Here is a 9,114-nt window from a genome sequence, read left to right as displayed (position 1 = left end):
ATAAAGGACCAGGAGGGACAATAACGGACGCCAGAAAGCCCGCCCCCGTGACTATAAAAAAAGATTGCCATACAAAAAGGTAAGACTTTATAAAGTCTTTATTTTGGTCTCACAGGGGACACAATAATAACAGGAACATTGCAAGAATGCAGCCCAGGAGCTGCAGAAGGGGAATCTTTTAGGTTTTGGACGAAATTTCTGCTGACAGGTTCCCTTTTAATATGAATTGGTAAATCCTGTTGAGCTTTGTTCCTTTTCCTATGAGGAACTCTAGTGGTCATTCTAGATACTGCATTTAATGATTCATTTTCCCAGACTTCTACTCATCTGACTGCACTTGCAGAGAATCCATCCTTCAGATGGATGTGTTTCTGCTCTTTGTTATAATTTCATTACATTGGTGTTCTAGCGCTTATTTATATGTGAGTAACTTTTTGATTGAGGTGTAATTTCTTAGTGTATTTCTCCATCTTTTTATCTAATTTATGTTTTCATTACTTTTTGTTTCAGTAAAGAGTATTCTATTTAATTTTGGATGAATACTTGTACTGTTGGTTTTTTACTTTGCCTGAAAGATGCGCCAAATTCATTATACGTTGATTGCCTATTAATGTAGTTGACACATCTTAGAAATGTAAAGCTTTCATTAAGTCTGTTGTAAATAAATGCTTTTCTTTACTGTTGTCACCAATTCACAATCCATTCCATCAATCCATCAAAAGCCCAACAGTGAAAACTCAATCTAATGGCCGCTTTCACAGATCAGCATTTTGCCCAGTGTCTTGCGTTGGTATTTGTAAGCTGAAAAGAGGAGTGGGTCCAAAATACAGAAGCGGTATAAACCCTTCATTATTGAATTGTCTGTTTATACATCATTCCTGGTTTTGGCTTAAAGGGGTTTTCCAGAAATAATGTTTTAAATTCTATTGGCCGGCGCTTGGCTAAAATACTGTAAAGAGCTGTTAGTGCCCTTAACCTGCTACTGCTCTAGCTCTTCCCCGCTGCTGCAGTGATTGTTTACAAGCCGCAGCAGTGATGTCACAACTTTAGCGTTATAAACACTACTGCCAATCACCGATGTACGGCTGCAGCCTGTAACAATTACCAGCGCTTCCCCCTGTGGAGGGTAACAGCTTTTTTTAATTACTTTTGCTAAGCTCTGAGTGAGTGAATGTAAACGCTATTCTCAGAAAATCCCTTGAAAACACTGAATGCAAAATGCAGACTGAACACTGCCATATGAAAGAGGACTGGAGGACCCGTGACCACATGTTTCACATTGAACTGGACACACGATGTAATAGGTGATGCAGAGCACAATAAAGATCTATTTTGCCGCTCTGTTGCAGAGAGATAAGACATGTAAATATTTTACTCTTTTTATTATTTTTCATTAAGTCTAAGTAGGCGTTACCAGTCAGATTCCATTGGGGAGTGCACTTGTTCTTCATACAGACAGTGACCAATCATAAGCAGGCAGTGACACACTGGAAAAGAAAAACTCCCCCACAATAGCATTGATGCCACCTCACTGCAGAGTGATGACGTGCTGGAGCACAGCAGACCTGAGTGTGATTACCTGCAGCTTTCCGGTCTCATCTATGGCAGTCTCATTATAAACACTTCTAGTAGCTGTCCTCTTATAGTGCTGCCAGTCATAAGCAGACATCCACATGCCCAACACGTCACTTCTACAGCCTAGAATAGGCTCCGTGTGAGACCTAATGACACGATCCGTGCTCCTCACTGCAGAATGTTGACGTGTAGAAATACTGCCTATGTGAGCGTGAGTGACATCTTTTATCTCCATTAGTGTGGGGGGGAAGTACAGCAGTTGACATCCTAATGTGTATTTGAACCTTTCAATAAAGCTCATATGAATTTGAGAGGAGAGAGCTACTAGTAGTGTTTATAATGACACACAACTCTGCAGCACTGCCCCTTACCTCACACTGACTGCCATAGATGAGCGCTGAAAGCTGCAGGTAATCACACTCAGGTCTGCTGTGCTCCAGCACGTCATCACTCTGCAGTGAGGTGGCATCAATGCTATTGTCTCACACTAAGCCTGCTCTAAGCTAGTTTGGGGCCATGTTCTTTATTCCCTAATTTATTGCAGCTTGTTTATAATTGGTAAGCTTTAGAAAGAAGAGTACATGGCCCCCAGTGAAATCTCTCTGACTGGACTATGATGAGCGGTGGAATGATGCCCACAGTCCAGTCACTCAGGAAGACTGGGGCCGGCCACAACTGGAAGTTGACATGACATCACCAGATCCTGGGAGGGGTCACTTCATGGGGATGAGCGGACCGCAATAGCAGCACTCAGAGGCAGAATTTGCTGATCAAGATATTTAGAATGCCTCTCCCATCAGTTTTACAGGGATGTGCCCACTATTGCAGCGTAGTGAAGCACCCCTTTAAGTCTAAGGTAATCCAAGCACACAGAATGCCCTGCTCTACAGTAATGGAAAACCAGCTACATTCTGTAGCTTTAAATGGAATTGCAAAGAGAAAAATGCTTAAGTAGTTAATTTGGTTACTGTTTGGGCCAGGTTCAGATAGGTGTATGAAAAATCATCCGTTATCTAGGAGGAAACAGGATTGTCATCCTTGTTCCATCCATATGTCCTTTATTTACATGTGTATGGTGTTTTTATACATTAATATTTAAAAATATTTACAAGTCTAAATACAGTTTCCTATGTTAATAATTGCAAAGTATCCATAACAGTTGGATGTAATACCAAGGGGTCTGTATGGAATCCATATTTTTCTTTTCATAGACTTGAATGTGTGTGTAGGGAAAGAAATGTGGATTATGGGAAGAGCGAACTGTCATTCCTACTCACATGAGACCGCACTAACGCCTAAAGACCCCGGCAAGACTTTACATTGGTGAACTGACTTTAGCTGCACATGGTAAGATTGGAAAATCAATGTTTTTGAATGATTTCTTTTTCTATTTGGTACACATGTATAACGTTTGGCAGCTGTTTACCAAATACTTCTTTCTCTGTATCACCATTGCTCCTGGCATAATTGACTCTTAGGAAATGGCATTTGGGCATTAGTTCTGTAGTCTCAAGATGAAGACAATCCTGTGTGGACATCTCTTTATACTGTATTTGGAAGATGTTAAATCATATAAAGGGGAGTGGTGTATTCCAATCCAGAAGAAAAACCCCAACTTTGTATCCAAAGTCTTACAGCAAAACGTTTGGGTCCTAACATATAACCTTTTATTTAAATATTTCCACAAATTCAATTTTGAAATAAATGGAATGATAGAGACTCAATATTGAATCATTGCGAAGTACCAAGAGTCTTAAAGAGATGATAAAATTACATTTGTGACTACTACATATTATTTAAAACAGAATGTTACATGTATATGTATTTTTTTTAATCAATTATCTCAGTGAAATGAAAGGATAATCCGCTGTGGCAGTATTAGGTCACAATGCCATTCCTAATATTCTAGGGACACACGATGTGAATGATGCGTTATTCCTTTCTGCATATAAAGTGCTGGTGCGTTAACTATATATTGTAATTGTGCTTGTTTTTCATGTATCGGTCCAATGCATAGGTAACTAATCACTAATGCAATTATAAGCAATGTCGCAAGCATTAAGCTCTATAAAAGGGCACTCGCCTCTAAAGTTGGGATCCTCGCTGCTCAGTCTGTAATGTAGTCTGATGTATAGAAGGCTATCAGGAACCCCTACATCTACACTAGTTTTTTTTGTATTCATGTGTATAACATTTCCGCCATTTAATTTTCATGAAGACGGAAAATAGGAAACATCTTCTTGAAGACGGAGAATAGGAGTACATCTTTGGGACATTACAAACAACAAAGACACTCCCTTAGCTAGACATGAAAATACATTTCATAAGGGACATACTTAGTTGTGAAAATTCTTGGGCATTGATAAAATTGAAAAACCAACAAGAGGAGGGGTCTAGGACAGATCTATTCTACAATAAGTGACGAAGTGGATATATTGTCTATGTACCTCCACTCCCCTGGGACTGAATGAACACCTCTCTTTTATTTGTTTCCTCGAGGCAAGGGACGGATTGGGATAGGAAGTTTAGGGTGAGTTGAAGAGGAGTGGGGATGCTCTCAGCAGTTGGGTAGTGTTCAACATAGTCAGGGGTCTAATAGGGACACATAGGCACATCCTTTATTAAACCATAGATATGATGATTGATGGTCAACACGAACCTCTCTTCCTCCACATGATTCCTAGACACCTTTTACTTTACCCTTCCCTATCTTCTGTTAGCTTTCATTTTCCTTCCTATTAAATAGTCATCTTTTTTTTCAGAATTGACTCTTACGTTTTTGTTCATTTCACGTCTCTCATTCTTTTTTTTTTTTTTTTTTTTTTTTTTTTTTTAGTCCATTTCATTTTAAAAGTACCTTTTTTTTTTTTAGTTCTTTCCTTTCACAATACACCTCTGAAAACATGCTATTTTTTTTATCCTTCAGCAATTTTGTCATATCTCAGATTTGTGACACCTGTCGAACTAGTACTCTTTATACATACAGTAGTGTTTAACCCATACAATTACTTGAAAGGGTTAATACTTTCTCCCTTGCTTCCAGCAATTCTGCTTGGACATCCACAAAAATAGACCTTCAACCCCCCCCCCACCTCCCGCTGATGTAGCTGGCAGAAGATATGGGCGCATCAGGCATTTGCATTACCTCTCCAGATACTGAGGTATCTCATGTATTCCATGGTATGCATTCCATTCCAGATACAATATCACTAAGTGCTTTGTGCTTCAAACACCGTATGTGATGCTTCACAGCACAGTTCGCATACCCGGCCTTTCATTTCCTTTTTGCATTACTTTATACCTGAAATCAATCCATAAGATAAAGGCTGTAGACATATTTTTTCCTAATAACCTGTTAGTCAAATGGAATTGTCATGTTGGAGATTTTAATGAGTGTTAATGTTCTTTAGAGTCTATGGGGAAAACTTTTCTCCTTGCGGAGACTAACCAACCAATCTGGCTGTCAGTGTTGAGGAGTCTTATTCAAGGGGCTGCTGATAAGTCTTTGGCTTTACCAAGAAAGAAACGAGATAGGATGATGAAACTTTACATTTATTCTACATACTCTCCACTAATGACAACACACTTCTTACGTCGGTATTCCAAGTTCTGTAAACCTAGCAAAAAGAAGGATTTCGGTTGTGCCTCAAACCAGGCATCCGTAGCAGCCATGGCATCAGAAATGGTGTGAAGTTTGGTACCCTTGAGGTGTTTTTTTAGGTTTGGAAATAGATAAGTCGGAGGGAACTAGATCTGGTGAATAAGATGGGTGGTCAACCAGCTGGAAGCCTGGCTCTCCCAGTTTTGCCGTGGTCGCTTGTGCAGTGTGAGCGGAGGCATAGTCTTGCACGACAAGATTCCTTTGGACAGCTTGCCGCGCTTTTTGGCCTTCAGCGCTATCTTCAATTGGTCCAAAAGTTCATTGTAATACTTTGCATTGATGGTGGAACCCTTTTGAAGGTAGTTCACTAGCAGTATGCCCTCCTTATCCCAGAACACAAATGCCATTTCCTTAGTGGCCGATTTTTGGAACCTGAACTTTTTTGGATGAGGAGAACCACTGTGCCTCCACTCTTGACTGCTCCTTGTTTTCAGGGTCAAACAAATACATCCAGGTCTCATCCATAGTGACCAGTCGATCCAGGAAGTTTTTATCAGTCTGAAAACGCTGACAAATAGACCGGGAACTTTTCACTCGCATGCTTCCCTGATCGGTTGTCAAACATTTTGGGACCCACTTTACAGATGGCTCCCTCGTGTCCAAATGTTCATGGATAATGACACAAACCCGTTCATGGGAAATCCCCATGATGTCTGCTATTGCTTTAGCTGAAATTTGTTGATTCTCCTTTATGAGAGTCATGATTCAGGCAAGAATCTGCCTTGGCAGTGTTCCAGCTCTGGCCTGATCATGTCAGGGGTTAACCTATCTCTGCCTCGTTCCTGCTTTCGGCACGCTATATCTTGGTGCTGCAACTCTTGTGCAGCGCCAGTTATAGTCTATGCATACCGCGTGTGTAGCTGGCTCTGGTGAGTTCCCTGATCCGTCCTACTGCATTCCCCTGACTTCCTGACACGTGTCTCTCAGCCCGCTCCCGGACCCGTCCCTCCTACCTTATCCCCTTGTGTATTCTGATTTCCTGGTACTTGACTTATGCTCCGTCCCCAACTTGGTTCTGTCTCCTCTGATATCTCTGTGACTTACCGACTCCTGACCACGTGGCTTGCTTCTGACGCTGAGTTTAGTTTTCCGCCTTGTACTTTGACCTCTGGTTACCGATCTGGCTCTCTGACTATTCTATTGCCACCTTGTTGTGGCTTCCCTGTATTACTCCTGGTCTGCTATTAGTGAAGGTTCACTTGGATTTATTACCACTCTGCCACCTTCTAGTGGAGTTTGCGCTGTACTGCTTCAGGACATCTTGTAGTTCAGCGTGACAATTAGGTTGTGCACAATATCGATGATCTCCGGAACAACAATCACTCTGTCATCCAGGACGTTCCTCATTATTGGTGCTGAAGTGACCCGTTTTAAATTTGGCAACCCAGTTCTTAACTGTGAATATCCTTTGTGGACTTTCCTTGCAGAAACGCCTTTTATCACTCCTCTGCTCTCAGTTGCTGTGAATATAAATTAGACTCTGCCATTTTGTTTTCCCGCGTGCATAGAACACGGTTACCATAAGCAACAAACACAAAATTTTGAAAACATATATTAGACACAAGGCTTACATGTGATCTAATGTTCGTTACCATAGAAACAAAAAAAAATCACAAAGCCAAAGACTTATCAGCAGCCCCTTGTAGCTGCAATGCTTCTCTGGGAAATATTCAAATTGTCTCTTCAGGGAGGAAGGAGACGAACTTTAGCGCCACCTATTGGAAGTAGCAATCCTAAAAGTCAAAAGTGGCCCTTTAACAAGCCTTTTCATATGACCTAGGATTTATGCCAGATCAAAACCTCAATTTGCAGTGTTTCAGGATGATTGTCCCTCGTCAGTGCAAAGTATGAGATCTGATCTGGCTATATGAGAAGCTATATAGTGGGGTCTAAGGGGAAAAGTGTTATCCTTGCGGACACTGACAAATCAATCTGGCTGTCAGTGGTGAGGAGTCTTATAACTGCAATGATCCTCTGGGAAATATTCAAATTGCAGCTATAAGACTCCTCACTGGCAGCCAGATTGGTTTGTCAGTCTCCACGGGGAGAAACGTTTTCCCTTAGACCCCACTATAGCTTCTCATACAGCCAGATCAGATCTCATATTTTGCGCTGACTAGGGACTATCATCCCGAAACAGTGTCTGTAAACTGAGGTTCTGATCTGGCATAAATCCTAGGTCATATGAAAATGCTCATTAAAGGGCCACTTTTGACTTTTAGGATTGCTACTTCCAATAGGTGGCACTATAGTTCATTGTTCTTTAGAGAAAACGTGAGTCTGACCAACACAGCCAATGTTAAGAATATTTACATAAAGGTTGTATTTTAGGACCCATTATTTCTTGTTATAGCACTATATTTGGAAGACTGCATGAGCTGATGTTCATTTTGTTGAAATATTCTAATATGCACCCATTGGTTTATTTCAACACGTTTGGCTAATTATACCTTCTGCAGGATTGTACTGCATGTTGTAAAAAGAATACAAACTGTCACATCTAAAATAAATTTGATTGAGTCAAATATTCACCATACCGTTTGAATTTCGTTTTATTTTGTGAGTTGTTTTTTTAGTGTTCTAAGTCCATTCCTCACTAGATTGAAGGTAGCTGCATAATCCTAAGAATTCTGAGCAATAATGCATGATTACAACTTCATAACTGATTGTAAAGGTATGTGGCGTTTGGTCTTCCCCTGATTTGTCGCTCTGGTTCCTCAACTTTAGAAATGAGCAAACCTGAAGTTCAGTATGAACTCCGATTTTTAGATATTTGGTACAGTCAACAATATTGTACAAAAAAGCAGAAGAAACATCTAATATCAGTGTGCAGGAGAGAAGGGCAATTCACAGCCTGAAGAAAAACAAGGAGATCACTATTAAGCCAGCAGATAAAGGGGCGCCATAGTTCTCCTGAATACAACGGACTACATTAAAGAAGCAAACAGACAACTGATGGATATAAAGTACTACACCAGACTGGATGATGAGCCAACCCCAAAATATGTGAGGGAGTTGAAAAAAGTCATCAGATGTCTGGGTAGAGATTTCACAAACCTTCTGGACCTAATACCTGAGAATCCAAGGATGGGATTTTTCTATATGCTATCCAAGATTCATAACCCAGGGAGGCCAATCATCTCAGGGGTGGGAACGCTTACTGAAAAACTCTCTGGGTGGGTAGAAAATGTCCTTAAGCCACTGTTGAGAAACACAGCCAGCTATATACAGGACACCACTGACCTTTTGAAAAATCTATCTACAACAGGTCCCCTACCCGAGAGTACCTTCTTAGCCACCATGGATGTGGAATCCTTATACTCTAACATCCCACATGAAGATGGACTAACCACCTGCCAAATGTTTCTTGTAGCTAATGGGATCCCTCCTGAGTCTGTATTAAGACTCACCAAATTCATCCTCACGTTTTCTCTTTTTGCGAGGAGCTATACTTACAACGCACAGGAACTGCTATGGGGAAACAAAATGGCACCACAGTATGCCAACGTTTTCATGGCTAAACTGGAAAATTACTTTTTAGCATCCTGCAACTTCAAAGCATTGGCCTATTTCCGTTTCATCGATGACATCTTAATAATCTGGACCGAATCTGAACAAGAGCTTCTAAAATTTTATGAAAAATTCAATGCATTTCATCCTACCATAAACTTGACATTGGAACACTCAAAAACAGAAATCAGCTTCCTGGATACAACCATAAAAATTCAAAATGGTTCAATCCAGACATCGGTGTATCGGAACCCTATTGACCATCCCATATACCTCAGATGGGACAGCTTTCACCCCAAACACATTAAAAAGTCCATTGTCTACAGCCAGGCCCTCAGATATAATCGTATCTGTTCCAGCCCTGCAGA

Source organism: Anomaloglossus baeobatrachus, chromosome 1 (assembly GCF_048569485.1).
Source record: "Anomaloglossus baeobatrachus isolate aAnoBae1 chromosome 1, aAnoBae1.hap1, whole genome shotgun sequence".
Lineage (NCBI taxonomy): Eukaryota > Metazoa > Chordata > Amphibia > Anura > Aromobatidae > Anomaloglossus > Anomaloglossus baeobatrachus.
The sequence above is the reverse complement of the archived record's forward strand: the minus strand, read 5'-3'. Positions refer to the sequence as shown.